The following is a 24,146-nucleotide window of genomic DNA, read 5'->3' on the forward strand; positions in this document are numbered from 1 at the left end:
ATGTAAATTGATACAGCCACTATGGAGAACAATATGGAGGTTCCTTAAAAAACTAAAAATAGAATTACCATATGATCCAGCAATCCCACTACTGGGCATATACCCAGAGAAAACAACAATTCAAAAAGACACATGCACCCCAATGTTCATTGCAGCACTATTTACAATAGCCAGGTCATGGAAGCAACCTAAATGCCCATCGACAGACGAATGGATAAAGAAGAAGTGGTACATATATACAATGGAATATTACTCAGCCATAAAAAGGAACGAAATTGAGTCATTTGTTGAGACATGAATGGATCTAGAGACTGTCATACAGAGTGAAGTAAGTCAGAAAGAGAAAAACAAATATCGTATATTAATGCATGTACGTGGAACCTAGAAAAATGGTACAGATGAACCGGTTTGCAGGGCAGAAGTTGAGACACAGATGTAGAGAACAAACGTATGGACACCAAGGGGGGAAAACCGCAGTGGGGTGGGGATAGTGGTGTGCTGAATTGGGCGATTGGGATTGACATGTATACACTGATGTGTATAAAATTGATGACTGATTAAAAAATAATAATAATAAGGTGACCATATGTGTGTGTATGTGTGTGGGTTTATCTCTGGGCTTTCTTCCTGTTCCATTGACCTATGTTTCTGTTTAAAAAAAAAAAAAAAAAAAGGGGTTTACTCCAAAGGACTTACTATATTAAAGAATGATAGAAAACATTTTTTTTTGGAAAAACAAACATTTTAATCATATTAGAAAAGTCAGGAAAAACTGTTTGTCAACTAAGTCTTAATTAAACATAAGATTAATTTATCACTATTAAAAACACAATATGCAAACAATCAAAATTAAAAAGAAAACCAAGGTGTTTTATAATTTTGATTTCTTGGACATAGTTCCCTCTGGACATTACCCTCATGTGTCCAGGTGACTATTTTTGCAAAATAGAATAGCTAGTATATAGTTTATTATGTTTAAAAAGTGTGAGGCAATGAGATAACTGGTTAAAGGTCACAGTTACTAAATATATAAGATGTACACCAGAGTTAACTTCTAGTTTTAGATCCTAAAGTTAAGCTGGTGATACGAAGTGTGGTCTTACAGTTTGTCCCAGTGGTAGACTGTTTATTTTATGCATTTTTCAGTGTTTCGAGAGTCTGTGAAGTGGCTCACAAGAAGTTAGATAAGACAGAGACAGAACTAACCTTCAAGAGTTAATTATGAAATTAAAACATAACGGATCAAAGGAGAGATAAAGAAAGAAATCTTACAGGGACAAAGCACCATTCATGGAACCTGGGTTTAGTAACTGAGCAAGGTCCTAGTTAGCCAGCTGGGATTCAGTGATAAGCAAAATAGACCCTCTTAACCATCAAGAAATTTAGTGCTTAACAAGGAAGATTACATAATACTCACTAAATAAATAGATTTATACACTCTGATAAATGCTTTGAAGAAAAGATATAGAAAGCATATAACAGAGGGACCAAATTTTATTAGGGAGTTATTTCGATTTTCTGTAAATGACAATAAAAGAATCACAAGCAACCTGTTAACCTGATGAAAAATTAGGCAAAGAATATTCCAGGTAGAGAATAACAAGTTTGAAATCTCAGAAGTAGGAAACAGTTTGCAGCATTAGGATAATGTCCTTCAAATTTGTTTGATTTTACACTTCTACCAGTAAAATATTTGTGAGCATACAGTGCCAACAGCTAGCTAGCTTTATTCCTCTCCTTTCCTCTCCTCCCCTCCCTTCCTTCCTTTCTTTTCTTCTGTTCTTCTTAGTTTCATATATATATTTATTAATGAAACAGATATTATGTTTCAACAAAAATAGGTACTAATAAAGGATGAGATATATGTTTTGCATGTTTTCTTTTCATATACCAATATAGTAGCTGTCATAACACAAAGATTAATGCCTCCTGAAAGGGAAATTGTTTCATTAGAGAATCTGAAATATCAATGTGTCTGAAGCCTAGGAAGCCATGATGAGAGTTACAAAAGCTGAGGCAAAGGTAGGCAGTGGCTAGATCATGAAGGATCCTGACATACACATTTAAAGCTTTTGAATTTTTTCTCTAGGTTAACTGAACACCAATGAAGGATTTAGAGCACCCCATTTCAGGATATACTACTGAAGCTGCTAGGTGGAGAATGGATTGAATAGGGATGGGAGAAAAATAAAGGGAGCATATTATGGTAATCTAGGAAAGAAATGATGCAGAGTTGGATTAGATTATTGCAGTGGCAGTGAAAAAAATTAATACGATTAGAGGTATATTTTAGAGGTAGATCTTTCAAGCCTTAATTGTGGTATGAAAAAATGTATTATAGGGCTGAGGATCAAGATGGTGGAGTATTACAACGTGAAGCTCACTTCCTCCCACAAATATGTTAAAAATACAACTACATGTGGAATGATTCTCCAAGAATATCTACTGAACACTGGCAAAAGACCTCAAACTTCTAAAAGGGCAAGAAAATCTTCATATAACTGGGTAGGACAAAATAAAGAAAAAAGAAACAGAGAAAAACTGGGATGTGACCTGTGCCCCTGGGAGGGAGCTATGAAAGAGGAAAAGGTTCCTGCACCATGACAAACCCTTCACTGGCAGGGAGAACAGCTGGGACAGGGTGAAGCTTTGGAGCATTGGAGGAGAGTGCAGCAACCAGTTTGCAGCAGCCAGAATGGAGGGAAACCTGCAAGACGATCAGTTCCACCCTCCTGTGCTCCCCAGAGACGTGTGTCCATTAGTGTGGGCAGGGGCTGGATGCTGAAGCTTCAGCTTTGGAGATCAGACCCAAGGAGAGGACTGTGGTTGGCGGCACAGAAACAGCCTGAACAGGCTGGAGTCTGCTGTGACTGCAACTAAGGGTGTACGTGGAGGAAGCCTGGCCTGCCTTAGAGGCTAGGAGCCATTGTTTGGGAGGTAAGGGGAGGGGTGGGACCTGCCATTGCAGCCGTTTTCCCTGCATGCTCTGAGGTGACAGGACATCACCTACACAAGCTCTGGGTCACCATCACAGACTCCAGGAGTGGTCATGAGCCACCATTACTGCCTTCCTGGGCTGCAGAAGCAGTTGTGAGCCCCTCTCACTAGGCTCCTGGGCTCCAGGGGTGAATGCAAGCTGCCTGTGCTGCCATCGTGGGCTTCAGGGGCACATGTGAGCTGCCAACACCACCAAGAACCCCAGGAGCAGGCACCAGCTGCTGAATCTTCACACCCCCTATCAAGGTGATAATGGCCAGTACACTCTGAGGAAAGAGGCAGCAGGGATCCATACAAAAAACAGCCCTTGAACCAAAAATATTAAACTCACACAAGCTACACAGGGATGCTCCCACATATAAATAGCCCTCAAAGACCACAGTGGATAACTGTTTCCCCTAAACTCACAGAGTAAGAGAAATATAAGTAAGACAAAGAAGCAGAGGAACCACCCCCAGTTAAAAGACCAAGAGAATTCCCCTGAAAGAACAAACAATGAAACAGACCACTTCACTCTAATAGACACTAGTTTCAAAAATGAGATAATGAAAATATTGAAGGAAATAAGAAAGGCTATCAACAGAAATGCAGAGTACTGTAAAAAAGAAACAAACTATAAAGAGGAGCCAAGAAAAATTAGATAACTTATTTGCTGAGAAAAAAACTGAGCTAAAGGCAATGAATAGCAGAATGAATAATGGAGAAGAATGAATAGGTGATCTGGAAGATAGAATAATGAAAATCATTCAGTCAGAAGATTGAGGAGATTTTAACACCCCATCAATGGACATATCTTCTAGACAGAAAATTAATAAGGAAACAGAGGTCCTAAATGATACAACAGTTAGAGTTAACTGATATTTTCAGGACATTACATCCAAAACAAACAAAATACACATTCTTTTCAAGTGCACATGGAACATTCTCTAGGATGGACCACATACTAGGGCACAAAACAAGCACCCCCAAATTTTACAGTATAGAAATTATCTCAGGCTTCTTTTCTGACCACAGTGGTATGAAACTAGAAATCAACCACAGAAGAAGAAATGCGAAAAAAATGATTACATGGAGACTAAACAACTTGCTACTAAAAAAACAATTGGTCAACAATGAAATCAAAGAGGAAATTAAAAAATACCTTGAGACAAATGACAATGAAAACACAATTATATAAAATCTATGGGATGCAGCAAAAGCAGTTCTTACAGGGAAGTTCACAGCAATATAGGTCTTCAAAAAACAAGAAAAATCTCAAATAAACAACCTAACCTACCACTTAAAAGAATTAGAAAAAGAAGAACAAATGAAACCTAAAGTCAGTAGAAGGAAGGAAATAATAAAGATCAGGGAGGAAATAAATAAAATAGAGATTTAAAAAACAAGAGAAAAAAAATCAATAAGACCAAGAGCTGGTTCTTTGAAAGGGTAAACAAAATTGACAACCCTCTGGCCAGGTTTATCTAGAAGAAAAGAGAGAATTCAAATAAACAAAATAAGTAATGAAAACAAAGACATAACAACCAATACCGCAAAAATACAGAACCATAAGGGAACTATGAACAATTATATGCCAACAAATTCGACAACCTAGAAGAAATGGACAAGTTTCTGCAAACATAGAGCACACCAAAATTGAATCAAGAAGAAATAGATAATTTGAACAGACCAGTCACTAGAAGTGAAATAGAATCTTTAATTTAAAAAAACCCTCTACAAACAAAAGTCCAGGATCAGATAGCTTCACAGGTGAATTCTACCAAACATACAAAGAAGAACTTATAATGACCCTTCTCAAACTCTTTCAAAAGATTGAAGAGGAGGGAACATGCCCAAAGACATTCTATGAAGTCACCATCACCCTGATATCAAAACCAGAAAAAGACAACATCAAAAAACAAAATTAAAACCAATATCTTTGATGAATATAAATGCAAAAATTCTCAACAAAATATTAGCAAACTGAATCTAACAACACATAAAAAAGATCATACACCACAATCAAGTGGGATTCATCCCAAGTTCACAAGGGTGATTCAAAATATGCAAATCAATCAATGTGATATACCACATCAACAAAAGACAAAAACCATATGATCATCTCAATAGATGCAGAAAAAGTACTTGACAAAATTCAACATCCATCCATGATAAAAACTCTTACCAAATTGGGCATAAAGGGAATATATATCAACATAATAAAAGCTATTTATGACAAACCCACAGCCAATCTAATGTTTAACTGTGAAAAACTGAAAACCTTCCCGCTAAAATCTGGAACAAGACAAAGACGCCCCCTCTCACCTCTTCTATTCAACATAGTTTTGGAAGTCATAGCCACAGCAGTCAGACAAGAAAAAGAAATAAAAGGAATCCAAATTGGAAGGGAAGATGTAAAATTGTCACTATATGCAGATGACATGATACTATATATAGAAAACCCTAAAGACTCCACACAAAAACTACTAGAACTGATAAACGAATTCAGCAAGGTAGCAGGATATAAGATTAACATACAGAAATTGGTTGCATTTCTTTAACAATGAACTATCAGAAAGGGAATGTAAAAAGACAATACCTTTTAAAATTACAACCCCCAAAATAAAATACTTAGGAATAAACCTGACCAAGGAGATGACTTATATGCTAAGAATGATAAATCATTAATAAAGGAAATTGACAAGGATTGAAAGAAATGGAAAGATATCCCATGCTCTTGGATTGGAAGAATTAATATTGTTAAAATGGCCACACTATGCAAAGCAATCTACAGGTTTAATGTGATCCCTATTGAATTACCCATGACATTTTTCACAGACCTAGAAAAATTAATCCTAAAATTTATATATAACCATGAAAGACCCAGAATTGCCAAAGCAATCCTGTAGAAAAAGAGCAAAGCAGGAGGTATAACCCTCCCAGACTTCAGACAATACTACAGAGCTACAGTAACCAAAACAGTATTGTATTGGCACAAAAACAGACATATGGATCAATGGAACAGAATAGAAAGCTGAGAAATAAACCCACATACCTATGGTCAATTAATCCTCAACAAAGGAATCAAAAATATACAATAGGAAAAAGACAGTCTTTTCTGGAAATGGTGTTGGGAATGTTGGACAGTCACACACCCTCACACCATACACAAAAATAAACTCAAAATGGCTTAAAGACTTAAACATAAGACATGACACCATAAAACTCCTAAAGAGGTCATAGGTAAAACATTCTCTGACATAATTCGTACCAATGTTTTCTTAGGTCAGTCTCCCAAGGCAATAGAAATTTTAAAAAAATAAACAAATGGGACCTATTCAAACTTACAAGCTTTTGCACAGAAAAGAAAACCATAAACAAAACAAAAAGACAACCTACAGAATGGGAGAAAATATTTGCAAACGATGCGACCAACAAGGGATTAATTTCCAAAATATACAAACAGCTCAAACGACTCAAAAACAACAAAAAAAACCCAAAACCCAATTGAAAAATGGGCAGAAGACCTAAATAGACATTTCTCCAAAGAAGACATACAGACGGCCAATAGGCATATGAAAAGATGCTGAACATTACTATTAGAGAAATGCAAATCAAAACTACAATGAAGTACCACCTCATAGAGGTCAGAATGACCATCATCAAAAAGTCTACAAATAACAAATGCTGAAGAAGGTGCGGAGAAAAGGGAACCCTCCTACACTATTGGTGGGAATGTAAGTTGGGGCAGACATTATGGAGAACAGTGTGGAGATTCCTTAAAACAACTAAAAGTAGAGTTACCATATTATCCTCCAATGGTAATAATGGTAACTCTCAATAATTACCATATTATCCTACAATCTCACTCCTGGGCATATATCTGCAGAAAATCATGGTTTGAAATGATACATGTACCCCAATGTTCATTGCCATGTCTTGGCTATGTTTTACAATAGCCAAGACATGGAAGCAACCTAAATGTCCATCGACAGAGGAATGGATAAAGAAGATGTGGTACATATATACAATGGAATATCACTCAGCCATTTAAAAGAATGAAATAATGCCATTTGCAGCAACACGGATGGACTTGAAGATTATCATACCAAGTGACGAAAGTCAGACAGAGAAAGACAAATATCATATGATAACGCTTTTATGCAGAATCTAAAAAATGAACTTATTTACAAAACAGAAACAGACTCACAGACTTAGAAAACAAACTTATCGTTACCAAAGGGGAAACATGGTGGGGGAGGGATAAATTGGGAGTTTGGGATTGACATATACACACTACCGTATTTAAAATAGATAACCAACAAGGACCTACTATATAGCACAGGGAACTCTGCTCAATATTCTGTAACCTAAATGGGAAAAGAGTTTGAAAAAGAATAGATACATATATAATTGAATCACTTTTTTGTACACCTGAAACTAACACAACATTGTTAATCAACTATACTCCAATATAAAATTTAAAAAAAAGTATATATATGTATAACTGAATCACTTTGCTATACAGCAGAAATAAAACAACATTGTAAATCAACTATACTTCAATTTAAAAAAAGAAAAAAAATGTATTTTATGTATCTAACAAAGAATGTGTGAGTCAATGTAGGGGTTAGTCTATCATGAAAGTAGAGAAAGGGGGGAGGTGAGACCTGGCCCAAGAACCTAGCCCCTATTTGGAAATGGATGTTTTCCTAGTGTGGTATTTTTAAAGTAGATAGATAGATAAAGAGATAGATACAGATATAGATATATATATTTGGTTAAACTCTGATTAAAGTTTACTTTCACGTATGTTATGTATATCAGATAGACACAGCATTATCCAGAAAAATGCACTGTCTTATCCACTTTGCACTGAGTTTTCAGGGGCATCTTTAATGTAATATATATTCCAACGTAGTCTGTATAAAAGGGAAGAACATGTTGAAGAAGATTCTGACTGCACACTAGGATTGGTCTCAGGCACTTTGAGCCTTTTGGTTCCATAATTTACCAATTGTTTGGCTTCTGCAAATTTACTTCATGTCTGCTTCCATTTTCTCATCTGAAAATTGAGAATCAAAATACTGATAGGATTACATGAGAAAATTTTCATAAAATGTATCACATTGTGTGCTCATTAAACATTAATTGTTATTATTATCTGGGTCTTAAGCTATGTATTCATGAGAGAATTAGCAGTGCCCACTTGAGGAAGACGGAGAGAAACTGGTATCCACAAGAATGAGATGGACTTCAGTTACGCCAACAGGGAGAGAAATAGTCAATAGATATTGAGGAGTAAAGGAGCCAGTCACAGAATTGAGGTACCTGATAGAACAATGGAAATTTCAATAAGGAAGTTAGTATTGGAGAAACTATAAAAGTAAAATTGGTACAAAACAGGATGCTTGTATTGAAGAAACTAGATGACTAGAATGGTTTATAATTTGGATTATTACCAAAGCTATGAGGATGGAAAATGCATTCGTTTTTATATAGTCACTAGAATGAGTTTAGGCCTGTCAAGTGTAAGCTATGTCCAGAATAGATTGTGCCTTCTCAGAAGTCTTATATTTTCTTGGATGAGAGACACCTTGTCCCCTAATGAAAGGCTGCTTTGCTTGTCCAGTCACTGGGGAGCTATTTCTGGCTGGAGAGTGCGTAAACATAGTGTGGAGGGGAACAGCTGAAGACCTGACCTCCACATGCTGATCTGGGAGGCAGACATCCTGGTGGAAGGAAACATGATCTATAGGTGATGAACACTAGCACATCCCAAGTCAAGTCCTATAGATCCACATCACCTGGAAGGCATGAGATTCCCAGCATGTATCTCTGAAGTCACACAAGACTCTGAAGGTGCTGCCTGCTTGGATAGATTTGCCAGAGGTGGGCTCCTGAATGATCTGCTTCTTGACTATTCATGTGAAAGTGAAATACGTTTGTATTCTGTAGGTTTACTTATATGTTAATATAATCAGAACATATTTTGTTCACATATTTCTATCTAATGAAAGTCATCTTACTGACCTAATGGCATTATGAAGTACATGCCTCACAGTCACTGTTTTTGGATTTTTGCTGAACTTGATGAATTAGCTCTGCTTTGGCCTGGACAGAAAGCTTAAACTTTCTGGTTTCCTTGTTCTGTATTATTGTGATTAGTGAGGGTTTTTCTTATGCCTGTGGGGAAGGCCTGTGGTTAGGTCTTTTGCTATTGTTGCTTACTTCTTTCACACACCACCTTTGGGGATAATGGCCTATACATTCCCACAAAACTTCAAAAACATTTTTTTTCCTGTGGTCTACATGAGAATGTTTTCTAAAATCCACATAGGAATTCTCTCCTCACTGAGGTTTATAAAATAACATATTATTAGTTAGGAACTCCCTTACTTTTAGGCTGCTAGGATGTGTTTTCGGCATACACCCAGTTTACAGTGAGGTGATTAATCATTCCCTCCCCTCCGCAGGGAGAGGCAACATAGAGTAGAACTGAAGTGGAGAATCTCTGCAGTGAGGCATCCTGAGATTTTATTCTAGGTCTGCCACTTACTAAGAGTGAAACTGGGGGCAAATTTCTCAACATTTCATATCTCAGTTTCCTCATCTGTAAATTGTTCTGACAACTGTCCCCTCTCCCTTGCTTTATAATTTTTCTGTCTCTGCATTTTTATTATCACCAACATTGTTAGAGGAGGCCATCAAGAGGACATGATTTCCAGTTGACCCATGGGCTGGACCCGGACAATCAGGGGCTCCTCATCCCCTCCTCTGTCCTTGGAATGCTTGTTCTGCACACCATTCCCACTGTGAGAGCTATTTTCAAGGATGCAGCCTTGAGAGAGCACGTGTTGTTGAAACCATCTGGACAGTATACATGACTTAACCCAGTTAAGGTTTCTATATAAACTTCTAGGATTCTCGTGGGTGGGTGCAGAGATCCACTCACCTTTTGGTGGTACAAGATAAGCCTTGCATGGATGTTCCCTTGTTTATTAAACTGGCCACCTACCAATCTGGATTGATCTGCCTCTTTCTTTGGTCTCTCCTTGCCCTCTATGTATGCGGTGGAGTGGGGGGGCAATTTCAGATTTCACTCAGGAAACTCTGGCCGTTGTGAACCAGCAACTTGTGAGCCATTCAGTAGGAAAAAAAAATATGGGTCTTGGAAAAGAGGCATCCATGGGGGAAATCCTGATTGGCCAATGACCTCTATGTGGGGAGGGATAGGCTGTATGTGAGATGCTTATGGACCACTGAGTGAATATGGGGATGTCCCCCAAGTGGGGACTTGTCTGATGCACTTGCTTGATGAACTGTGAAGAGTGCACTGTGGCAAAGAAAGGAGACCAAGGGTTGTGTAGTGGATGGGCCTCGTGGGCAGATTGGCTGGACACTGATGCCTGACTAGAGACCAAAGCTTGAGTTAGAAAGTTGAAAGAAGGGGTGTGGTTAGAGAAGAATGTGCAAGTATCCATGACTGCTAGCTTTGGGGCTGGCAGACAAGGTGGGAGAGTAGGATAATAAGTTGGAGACCTTGGCATGCCATTTTGCAAAGCTAGGAGGACACAAATTACCACAGATTAAAGCCCGAACACTTTTGGCAAATCCTGATTGAGACACTAAGATGTGGAACCCCTAGCAAAGTGAGGAGAGAAAGGGGAGGATGTTGTAGTGATTGACAAAGAAAAAGATGAAGCACCACATGCTGTCCAACCACTAATACAGAAGAAAATTTTAAATAGTAATTACCCTAGACTTCTGATAATAAACAAATATACCCCAAAACTCCTTAGGAAAAGCTTACATTCTTTCTATGTCCCTTGAAGATAGAAATCTTACATCTTTGAAATCTAAACACCCCAGGAGATACCTAAAACACTGCTTATGACTGCTTGAGATTATTTTAAAAATGAGAAAGAAAAAAGAGGCTTTTTAAAATATAGACTGCTACAGAAACTTCCTTGCCCAAAATCTAGTCCACAGTCTCCATAAGATTACTCAAAGGCAAATACAAATCTTAAAATCTTTCCCACAGATATTAGTAAAAATCGTTAGCCACGTGAGCAGGTAACCTTAACTTGTTCTGTCTGCCAGACACAATTTGGATTCAAATGTTATCTATAAACTAGTTAGTTTTGCATTGTTGTACCTGATTCATGATTAACATTTTGGGATGAGAGCCAGAGGTTCTCTGCATCTGTATGTTTGTGTGTGTCTATAAATGTTATATATATATGTGGTATTTTTATACCATCGGATGGTATTTTTAAAATAATTTGTAAAAGAGCTCTGCTTAATTGGCTTAAAGAAAAATAAACTTTGATATCAATAGTGTACTTATATTAGGGTGAAAAGATGGAGGAGTAAGAGGACGTGGAGCTTACTTTCCCCCACAAACATATCAAAAATACATCTAAATGTGGAACAGTTCTCATGGAAAACTAACTGGAAACTGGCAAAAGAACTCTTATACAACCAAGACTGCAAGAGATACCCAAGTAATCAGGTAGAACAGGAAGAAAAGCATCGGGTCAGGATCTGGGCCCCTGGGAGGGGACTGAGAGGAAAAGGGAAATTGCACCAGTGGACACTTGCCCTGGGGAGTGACCAGGATGAGCCACAGACTGGGTGTCCCAGCCCTAGGGACCTACATGGAGGAGATAAGCCCCCTTAGCTGCTCGGAGAACCACTAGGACAGACAGAAAGGCTGGAGTAGCATAAACTCCAGTTGTGAGGAGTGCACAGGTGCTGGTGTGCCACAGTCAGGGCAGAAAGAGGTCTCCCCTAGTGGCTGCCATTTCACTCCCCAAACTGAACAGAGCAAACACCCCAGACCTGCTCGCTCCACACCACTGCCTGGCACTGGATCTAGGGCACCCAGGACCTGGGAAGATACTTGATCTAGGGATGCAGAGGCAACCTGGGTTCTGGGAAGTGGTCCAGGTAGTACAGCAGTGGCCACTGTTGGCACTTACTCAAATAGCTCCCCCGAAGCAGCCTAGACTTCTGACAGTAGCTCAGCTGCTTGAACTCCCACAACCAACATGCTGCAATCCTCAGTGCCACCTGAGCAATCACTCTAGCCCTACACACACCATGTCAAAACATAGCACTAGATCTGGGATGACCACAACAGAGGAAAAGATGCAACCTTGGGCTGCTTCTGAGTGGAGCTGCAGACACCTACACAAGCAGCACATCAGACCTCTGTAAAGGCAAAGGATCCACTTAATTCAACACTCCACTCCTTTGGGGCAAAGGCCCCAGTGTAAGGAGAAGAAATACACACACTTAAAGGGAACAGTGCCAGCTTGAGCTTGACCTTCAGGGCTTCTACTCTAGCAACTTGGGAGCAGAACCCATTCCTGACAGGTAGGCAACTGCCACTGAGCAGAAAGGAAGCCCCACCTCACACAATGCACAGGCTCTAGATATTCCAACACTAGCCACACCCCCTACTAAGGTGAGAGTGGCCAGCACACCCTGAGGAAAGACGTGTATGGCATCCTTACCATACCTCACACCAAAGAAGTTGGGCACATGTTGTCTACATAGGAATGCTCCCACATAAAAACACCCCCTTCAAGACCACAATAGATTACTGTTTTACCTAAATTCATAGAGACAGAGAAAGTTAAGTAAGATGAGAGTAGTTCCTCTGCCTTTTCAATTAAAAGAGTAAGAGACAACCCCTGAAAAAAACAAATTAAACAGAGACAATCTGTCTCCCAGACAATGAATTCAAAGAGTTGGTAACAACAACAACAACAAAAAAAGTTGCTAACTAAATTAGGAAAGAGAATTGATCTATGCATAACTCATTTTAACAAGGAACTAGAAACAATAAAGACGACCCCCCAAAACAGGTAATTCAATTTCTGAGATAAAAAGCACTCTAGAAGCAAAGAATAGCAGACTAAATGACACAGAAGAATGCATAAGTGACCTGGAAGATAGAATAATGGAAATCACCCAATCAGAACAGCAGAAAGACATATAAAAAAATGAAAGCAACATATAAGATTTATGGGAAAACATAAAACATCCCAACATAGACATTATAGGGGTTCCAGAAGGAGAAGAGAGAGAGAAGGGGAGCAAAAATGTATTTGAATAAATTATGGATAAAAATTTCCCAAATCTAAAGAAGGAAACATATCCAGGTACAGGACACACAGAGGGTCCCAAACAAGATGAACCCAGACAGACCCACACCGAGACATTATAATTAAAATGGCAAAGCTAAAGATAAAGGGAGAATTCTAAAGACAGCAAGAGAGAAACAAAGAGTCACATACAAGAGAATCCTGATAAGGCTATCAGCTGATTTCTCTACAGAAACTTTGCAGGCTAGAAGAGAGTGACATGATATATTCATAGACCAGAAAGAAAAAAAAATCTTCAACTTAGGATACTCTACCCAGTAAGATTATTATTTAGAATAGGAGAGATAAAGAACTTGTCAGACAAGCACAAACTAAAAGAATTCAGCAATACTAATCCTACCCTAAAAGAAATGTTGAAGGGTCTCCTCTAAATGGAAAAAAAGGAAGAATCTTTAGAAAAGGGAAAATTCCAATAAGGAAGGCAAATATATAGTAAGGACTGAAGATCACTTAAGCCAGTACATAGATTAAAGAATGAAAAAACTGTAAAAGTAATTATAACTACAATAATAACTACAATAAACAGTAAAGGGATAGCATAGAGATATAAAATATGACATCAAAAATATAAAATGTAGGGGAGGGGAGTAGAAAGGAATAAGATTTCAATAAGTATATACCTATCAATAATTACATTCACTATCAATGGACTAGATAACCCAATCAAAAGACATAGGGTAGCTGGTTGAATAAAAAATAAAATCCTTCAATGTGCTGCAACTCACTTCAGGGTGAAAGGCATACAGAGACTGAAAGTGAGAGGATAGAAAAAGATACTTCATGCAAATGGAAACAAGAAAGTAGCAATACTTTCAGGTGGAGCAATACTCATATTAGACAAAATAGAATTTAAAACAAAGTCTATAATGAAAGACAAAAGAGGACACTATATAATAATAAAGGGATCAATACAAGTAGAGGGCATTACACTCATTAACATACACACACCCAATACAGGGGCATCTAATTATACAAAGCAAATATTAACAGAAATAAATGGAGAAACTGACAATAATACAACAGTAGTAGGAGACTTTAACATCCCACTGACATCAATGGACAGACCATCCAGACAGAAAATCAAAAAGGCAACAGAGGTCTTCAATGACACAATAGAATAGTTGGACTTAATTGACATCTACAGAACATTACACCCCCAAAAAGCAGAATACACATTCTTTTTCAAGTACACATGAAATGTTCTCCAGGATAGATTACATACCAGGTCAAAAAACAAGCCTCAAGAAATGTAACAGGATAGAAATAACATTAAGCATCTTTTCTCACCATGAGGTTATGAAACTAGAAATCAACTACAGAAACAAAAATGGGAAAAGAACAAACATGTGAAGAATAAAGAACAATTTACTAAAAAGCAGTTAGTCAACAAAATCAAAGAGGAAATCAGAAAATACCTCCAGACAAATGAAGATGAAAACACAGCTTTCCAAAATCTAGGGGATTCAGCAAAAGCATTTCTAAGAGTAAGTTCATAGCAATGCAGGCCTTACTCAAGAAACAAGAAAAATTTCAAATAACACCTAACCTACCACCTAAAAGAATTAGAAAAAGAAGAACAAACAAAGCAGAAATTCAATAGAAGGAAGGAAATGATAAAGATCAGAGAAGAAACAGAGATAAAAATCCCCAACAGAACAGATCAATAAAACCAAAAGCTGTTTTTAGAAAAGAAAAAAAAGTTGATAAGGGGGAGGGATAAATTAGTAGTTTGGAATTAACATATACACACTACTCTATATAAAATAGATAATCAACAAGGACCTACTGTATAGCACAGGGAACTCTACTCAATAGCCTGTAATAACCTATATGGGAAAAGAATCTTTAAAAGAACAGATATATGTATATGTACAATGGAATCACTTTTCTGTACACCTGAAACACAATATTGTAAATCAACTATACTCCAATACAAAATAAAAAATTAAATTTAAAAAGTTGATAAACCTTTAGCTAGGCTCACCAAGAAAAAGAGAGAGAAGACCCAAATAAACAAAATAAGAAATGAATGAGGAGAAATAAACATACCACAGAAATACAGAAAATTATAAGAGAATACTATGAGCAGTTATATGCCAACAAATTGAACAGATTTCTGGCTTATAACATACAGCCTTCCAAGACTGAGTCAAGAAGAATCAGACAATTTGCACATAATGATCACTAGAAGTGAAATTGAATCTGTAATAAAAATACTCCCAGCAAACAAAAGTCCAGCTTCGCAGAGGAATCCTACCAAAGTAACACCTATCCTTCTCAAATTATTTCAAAATTATTCCAAATTATTCTCAAACTATTCCAAAAAATTGAAGAGAAGGGAACACTCCCAAATTCATTCTACAAAGCCATTACCCTGATACCAAAATCAAACAAAGACACTAAAAAAAAAGAAAAATTAAGGCCAAATCTTCAATGAATATAGATGCAAAAATCCTCAACAATATATTAGCAAACTGAATCTAGCAATGCATAAAAAGAATCATACACCATGATCAAATTGGATTTGTTCCACAGTCACAAGAATGGTTCAACATATGCAAATCCATCAGTGAAATACAGTGACTTGGTTAATGCAATAACAGCATGTCCTGCGTGTTCCAAACAATCCCCAGGGAAAATGCCAAAGGAGTCTGGGGCCATTCACTGGAGTTCCCAGCTGGTGTGGAATTGAAAAACTTATATTGGCCCCCTCCCTCCAAGTGAGGGCTCTAAATATGCCTTGGTTTGTGTGGACACTGTGTCTGGCCTAACCCAAGTTACCGTGTCACTGTGTAAACCAGGCTGCCACCATTAGGAGATTAGAGAAGCTGAGTACAATGTACAGGTACCCTCATCAAATACACAGTGATTAAGGGCCATATTTCAAAGGTCATGATATGCAAGAATGGGCAACAGAACATGACACTGAATGGAGGTTCTATCTCCCCTATGACCCACAAAGAACAGGGTTGACAGAAAGGAAGAACGGAATATCAAAGCAGCATATTGAATTACTAACAGTTAAAACCAGATTGACTGAGTGAACTAAAGTACTATCCTAGCATTTAATACATTTGAATGATTAACCATTAGGGCTTGTTGCCCCATATGCCACACTGGGGACCCCTGCTGAGACACAAAACATCATAAAGGTATAGAAGTCTCAGGGGAAAGACATTGCCCTGGTTCTCACCATGGCTCAATGTGCTATGCTGCTGAGAACACCCAGCCTCATCAGGCCTGGAAAGGCATTACCTACTGGAATTTGCAATTGGATGTCCCACCAGGATGGGTGAACGAATTTGCACCCCTGGGTGAGGGGAAACTACTCAATCTCCACTGGGATCCCTTTGTCCTACTGCAAACTGGACCTGTGGAAATGCACTATATCTGGACTAGAATACTTACCACCAAAAGAAGGCAGAAGGTGGGGGTTCTGACCTGGCATATCCCCAATCCATCCGCTCACTCCTGACAGTGGCACCTCTCCTGGCCGACATGAATGTTATGCACAACCAGGTCAAGTTCCTAAAGCTGCTAACCTCCCTCTCCTCAGGCCAGGTGGGCACATTCCGTTTTCCATTGGTTTGATCATTTGGATGCCATCTTTCTTCCCTCCACTGGCTTGGAAGACATTAGAGCACACAGAGAAGTCCTCACTAAATTTGCCCAACAAACCTTACATAATAGTCTGCAAAGCTTTTCTTTACAGAACACTGAAATGTCTAATGAGAAAAGCTGCCCTCCAAAGTAGGATAGCCTTAGACATTATTACTGACCCACAAAAAGGTACTTGTGCCATTTTCCAAACAGAATTTGTGTATTTATACCTGACGAGTCTGCTAATGTGTCATCTTTATTAAATCACATAAGCATACGAGTAAATGCCCTGGGTGATCTGACCCTCAACATAGGGGACTTAGTAAATCAATGGTTTGGATCATGTGGCTCTTGGTAAAAAGAAAATTACTTATTTTGGGAATCACTGGCTTAATCTGTGTTTCTCTTACATGTACCTGTATTGTTGCTGTGGCCTCTGCCTTCAACATAGTCTGAAAGTCACCTAACGAGCCATGTTCATGCTAACAAAACTACTTACACAGCTCAGGGCACATTGTGGAAGAGAGGGCATGTGTAATATTGTAAGAGCTAGTCATGAGGGGGAGGGTATTGGAGGTGGTCAGCAAGAGAACCTGTCAGTTGAAATGCAAGCTGGACCCAGACAACCAGAAGCTCCTTACCTCCTCCTCTGTCCTTGGAATGTATGTTCCACCTCCCATTCCCTCACTAGGTGCTGTTTTCAACAACGCGGCCTTCAGAGAGAGCAATGTGTTACTGAGACCATCTGGATGGTATGCATGACTGAACCCCGTTAGGCCGCTATGTAAACTTTTAGGATTTCAGTGGGCAGGTGCAGAGATCTGATCTACTCATCTTGTGACTGCCCAAGACAAGCCTTGTATGTAAGTTCCCTGGCTCATGAAATCTGCCATTTCCCAACCTGGAGTGGTCTGCCTCCTACCTCAAATGACCCTCTTTTACAGTGTCCTGTTTACTCCTATTCTCGCTTGAACTCTCTCTGATCAGGCTTTCCTCCCCATCAGATTCCCCACTTTTCAACAAAACCTGAAACTACTTCTGGACAAGATCATGAATGACCTCCACTTTGCCAAATGAATTGATTAATTCCCATATCTCTGATAACTTCACTGGTCTTTGACACAGTTGATCACTCCCTTTCCAAATCCTTCCTCACTTGGTAAAGAGGACACCACATTCTAATGAATGTACACAGAAACCTCAAAGTGTTGGCATGCTTAGTGCTCTTACCTCTTCTCTTCCATATTGGTGCTCATTCTTGACTTCTTTCATTCGGTATCATGGCCTTAAATACCACACATTCACTAATTACTACAAATGTGTATCTCACACAGTTTTCTTCCTCCTTGAATTTCATACCTTTAGGGTCTGGGAAGTATATGAGACTTACTATAAATTTCTAAAAAGATTTCTATTACTTGCAACCCCAAAGTCCTATTATCATTTTGTAGTTAGACTTCCGGGAATGATGTTTCTGATATGTGGACTAAAATTCCTCTATATTGAAACACAGGGCAATTTTCAGCAGAAAACTCTAGCTAAAGCATAGAAGTGAAATATGGTAAGAAAAATGCAATTCTCCAAGGTTTCCTTTAGATTTTTCATATTATCAAAGATTAGTTGATAAAATCATAGATTATTTTATTGAATACAGAGACCCAAACATTGAAGATGTGTCAGGGGATGTTTGGCAGCATGGTGAAGCTACTTAATCATGGGTATGACTGCACTTCAAAATCAGGAAGGGACAGTGTCAGCGCACTGCACTCCATAAAAACTTTTAAGAGAGAGGAGCTTCAAGATGGTGGAAGAGTAAGACGTAAAGATCACCTTCCTCCCCACAAATATAACAGAAATACATCTACATGTGGAATAACTCCTACAGAACACCTACTGAATGCTGGCAGAAGACCTCAGACCTCCCAAAAGGCAACAAACTCCCCACGTACCTGGGTAGGGCAAAAGAAAAAAGAAAAAACACCAACAAAAGAATAGGGACGGGACCTGCACCAGTGGGAGGGAGCTGTGAAGGAGGAAAGGTTTCCACACACTAGGAAGCCCCTTTGTGGGGGGAGACTGCAGGTGGCAGAGGGGGGAAGCTTCGGAGCCAGGGAAGAGAGCGCAGCAACAGGGGTGTGGAGGGCAAAGCGGAGAGATTCCCGCACAGAGGATTGGTGCCGACCAGCACTCACCAGCCCGAGAGGCTTGTCTGCTCACCCACCAGGACGGGTGGGGGCTGGGAGCTGAGCTTGCGGCTTCCGTCGGATCTCAGGGAGAGGACTGGGGTTGGCGGTGTGAACACAGCCTGAAGGGGTTAGTGCGCTACAGCTAGCTGGGAGGGAGTCCGGGAAAAGGTGTGGAACTGCCAAAGAGGTAAAAGACTTTTTCTTGCCTCTTTGTTTCCTGGTTCAAGAGGAGAGGGTATTAAGAGCACTGCTTAAAGGAGCTCCAGAGACAGGCGTGAACTGCAGCTATCAGCGCGGACCCCAGAGATGGGCATGAGACGCTAAGGCTGCTGCTGCAGCCACCAAGAAGCCTGTGTGTGAGCACAGGTCACTCTCCACACCTCTCCTCCCGAGAGCCTGTGCAGCCCGCCACTGCCAGGGTCCTGTGATCCAGGGACAACTTACCTGGGAGAACACACGGCGTGCCTCAGGCAGGTGCAATGACACGCCGGCCTCTGCCGCCGCAGGCTCACCCCGCATTCCGTACCCCTCCCTCCCCCAGCCTGAGTGAGCCAGAACCCCTTAATCAGCTGCTCCTTTAACCCCGTCCCATCTGAGCGAAGAACAGAGGCCTGCAGACGACCTACACGCAGAGGCGGGGCCAAATCTAAAGCTGAACCCCAGGAGCTGTGCGAACAAAGAAGAGAAGGGGAAATCTCTCCCAGCAGCCTCAGGAGCAGTGGATTAAATCTCCACAGTCAACATGATGTACCCTGCATCTGTGGAATACCTGAATAGACAATGAATCATCCCAAATTGAGGAGGTACACATTGGGAACAATGATATATATATATTTTTTCCCTTTTTCTCTTTTTGTGAGTGTGTATGCATATGCTTCTGTGTGTGATTTTGTCTGTGTAGCTTTGCTTTTACAATTTGTCCTAGGGTTCTTTCTGCCCGTTTCTTTCTTTCCTTTTTTTTTTTTTTTTTTTAGTATAGTTTTCAGTGCTTGTTATCATTGGTGGATTTGTTTTTTGGTTTGGTTGTTCTCTTCTTTCTCTTTAATTATTTAAAACAATTTTTTAATAATTATTTTTTGTTTTTTATTTTAATAACTTTTTAATTTAATTCAATTTATTTTACTTCTTGCTCTCTTTCTTCCTTCCTTCCTTCCTTGCTTCCTTCCTTCCTTTCTCTCTTTCTTTCTTTATTTCTTTCTCCCTTTTATTCTGAGCTGTGTGGATGACAGGCTCTTGGTGCTCCAGCCAGGTGTCAGGGCTGTGCCTCTGAGGTGGGAGAGCCAAGTTCAGGACACCGGTCCACAAGAGACCTCCCAGCTCCATGTAACATCAAATGGTGAAAATCTCCTAGAGATCTCCATCTCAATGCCAAGACCCAGCTCCACTCAATGACCAGCAAGCTACAGTGCTGGACACCCTATGCCAAAAAACTAGCAAGACAGGAACACAGCCCCACCCATTAGCAGAGAGGCTGCCTAAAATCATAATAGGGTCACAGACACCCCAAAACACACCACCAGACTCGGTCCTGACCACCAGAAAGGCAGGATCCAGCCTCATCCACCAGAACACAGGCAATAGTCCCCTGCACCAGGAAGACTACACAACCCACTGAACCAACCTTAGCCACTGTGGACAGTCACCAAAAACAACGGGAATTACGAACATGCAGCCTGAGAAAAGAAGACCCCAAACACAGTAAGTTAAGCAAAATGAGAAGACAGAGAAACACACAGCAGATGAAGGAGCAAGGCAAAAATCCACCAGACCTAACAAATGAAGAGGAAATAGGCAGTCTACCTGAAGAAGAATTCAAAATAATGATAGTAAAGATGATCCAAAATCACAGAAATAGAATGGAAAAAATACAAGAAACGTTTAACAAGGACCTAGAAGAACTAAAGCTCAAACAAACATGAACAACACAATAAATGAAATTAAAAATTCTCTAGAAGGGGTCAATAGCAGAATACCTGAGGCAGGAGAATTGATAAGTGACCTGGAAGATAAAATAGTGGAAATAACTACTGTAGAGCAGAATAAAGAAAAAAGAATGAAAACAATTGAGGATACTCTCAGACATCTCTGGGACAATATTAAAAGCACCAACATTTGAATTATAGGGGTCCCAGAAGAAGAAGAGAAAAAGAAAGGGACTGAGAAAATATTTGAAGAGATCATAGTTGAAAACTTCCCTAATATGGGAAAGGAAATAGTTAATCAAGTCCAGGAAGCACAGAGAGTCCCATACAGGATAAATCCAAGGAAAAACACGTCAAGACACATATTAATCAAACTATCAAAAAGTAAATACAAAGAACAAATATTAAAAGCAGCAAGGGAAAAACAACAAATAACATACAAGGGAATCCCCATAAAGTTAACAGCTGATCTTTCAGCAGAAACTCTGCAAGTCAGAAGGGAGTGGCAGGACATATTTAAAGTGATGAAAGGGAAAAACCAACAACCAAGATTACTCTATCCAGCAAGGATCTCATTAAGATTTGATGGAGAAATTAAAATATTTACAGACAAGCAAAAGCTAAGAGAATTCAGCACAACAAAACCAGCTCTACAACAAACGCTAAAGGAACTTCCCTAGGCAGGAAACACAAGAGAAGGAAAACACCTACAATAACAAACCCAAAACAATTAAGAAAATGGTAATAAGAACATACATGTCGATAATTAGCTTAAATGTAAATGGATTAAATGCTCCAACCAAAAGACATAGACTGGCTGAGTGGATACAAAAACAAGACCGGTCTATATGCTGTCGACAAGAGACCCACTTCAGACCTACGGACACATACAGACTGAAAGTGAGGGGATGGAAAAGATATTCCATGCAAAGGTAAATCAAAAGAAAGCTGCACTAGCAATTCTCATATCAGACAAAATAATCTTTAAAACAAAGACTATTACAAGAGAAAAAGAAGTACACTACATAATGATCAAGGGATCAATCAAAGAAGAAGATATAACAATTGTAAATATTTATGCACCCAACATAAGAGCACCTCAATACAATAAGGCAAATATGAACAGCCATAAAACGGGAAATTGACAGTAACACAATCATAGTAGGGGACTTTAACACCCCACTTTCACCAATGGACAGATCATCCAAAATAAAAATAAATAAGGAAACACAAGTTTTAAATGATACATTAAACAAGATGGACTTAATTGATATTTATAGGACATTCCATCCCAAAACAACAGGATACATTTCCTTCTCAAGTGCTCATGGAACATTCTCCAGGATAGACCATATCTTGGGTCACAAGTTAAGCATTGGTAAATTTAAGAAAATTGAAATCGTATCAAGTATCTTTTCTGAACACAACGCAATGAGACTAGATATCAATTACCAGAAAAAATCTGTAAAAAATACAAACACATGGAGGCTAAACAATACACTACTTAATAACCAAGAGATCACTGAAGAAATCAAAGAGGAAATTAAAAAAATACCTAGAAACAAATGAAAATGAAAACACAACGACCCAAAACCTATGGGATGCAGCAAAATCAGTACTAAGAGGGAAGTTTATAGTAATACAATCCTAACTTAAGAAACAAGAAACACCTCAAATAAAAAACCTAACCTTACACCTAAAGCAATTAGAGAAAGAAGAACAAATAAACCCCAAAGTTGGCAGAAGGAAAGAAATCATAAATATCAGATCAGAAATAAATGAAAAAGAAATGAAGGAAACGATAGCAAAGATCAATAAAACTAAAAGCTGGTTCTCTGAGAAGAGAAACAAAATTGATAAACCATTAGCCAGACTCATCAAGAAAAGAAGGGAGAAGACTCAAATCAATAGAATTAGAAATGAAAAAGGGGAAGTAACAACTGTCACAGCAGAAATACAAAAGATCATAAGAGATTACTAAAAGCAACTATATGCCAATAAAATGAACAACCTGGAAGAAATGGACAAATTCTTAGAAATGCACAACCTTCCGAGACTGAACCAGGAATAGAAAATATGAACAGACCAATCACAAGCACTGAAATTGAGATTAAAAATCTTCCAACAAACCTAGGGGCAAGACGGGAATAAAGATGCAGACCTACTAGAGAATGGACTTGAGGATATGGAGAGGGGGGAGGGTAAGCTGGGACAAAGTGAGAGAGTGGCACGGACATATATACACTACCACACGTAAAATAGATAGCTAGTGGGAAGCAGCCGCATAGCACAGGGAGATCAGCTGGGTGCTTTGTGACCACCTAGAGGGGTGGGAGAGGGAGGGTGGGAGACGGAGGGTGGGAGGGAGGGAGATGCAAGAGGGAAGAGATATGGGAACGTATGTATATGTATAACTGATTCACTTTGTTATAAAGCAGAAACTGACACACCATGGTAAAGCAATTATACTCTAATAAAGATGTTAAAAAAAAATCTTCCAACAAACAAAAGCCCAGGACCAGATGACTTCACAGGTGAATTCTATCAAACATTTAGAGAAGAGCTAACACCTATCCTTCTCAAACACTTCCAAAATATAGCAGAGGGAGGAACACTCCCAAACTCATTCTACAAGGCCACCATCACCCTGATACCAAAACAAGACAAAGATGTCACAAAAAAAGAAAACTACAGGCCAATATCACTGATGAACATAGAAGCAAAAATCCTCAACAAAATACTAGCAAACAGAATCCAACAGCACATTAAAAGGATCACACACCATGATCAAGTGGGGTTTATCCCAGGAATGCAAGGATTCTTCACTATACGCAAATCAATCAATGTGATATACCATATTAACAAATTGAAGGAGAAAAACCATATGATCATCTCAATAGATGCAGAGAAAGCTTTTGACAAAACTCAACACCCATTTAAGATAAAAACCCTCCAGAAGTAGGCACAGAGGGAACTTTCCTTAACATAATAAAGGCCATATATGACAAACCCACAGCCAACATCATCTTCAATGGTGAAACACTGAAACCATTTCCACTAAGATCAGCAACAAGACGAGGTTGCCCACTCTCACCACTATTATTCAACATAGTTTTGGAAGTTTTAGCCCCAGCAATCAGAGAAGAAAAAGAAATAAAAGGAATACAAATCAGAAAAGAAGAAGTAAAGCTGTTATTGTTTGCAGATGACATGATATTATACATAGAGAATCCTAAAGATGCTACCAGAAAACTACTAGAGCTAATCAATGAATTTGGTAAAGTAGC

This window comes from Balaenoptera borealis, assembly GCF_965194805.1.
Source record: "Balaenoptera borealis genome assembly, chromosome: 4".
NCBI classification, from domain to species: domain Eukaryota; kingdom Metazoa; phylum Chordata; class Mammalia; order Artiodactyla; family Balaenopteridae; genus Balaenoptera; species Balaenoptera borealis.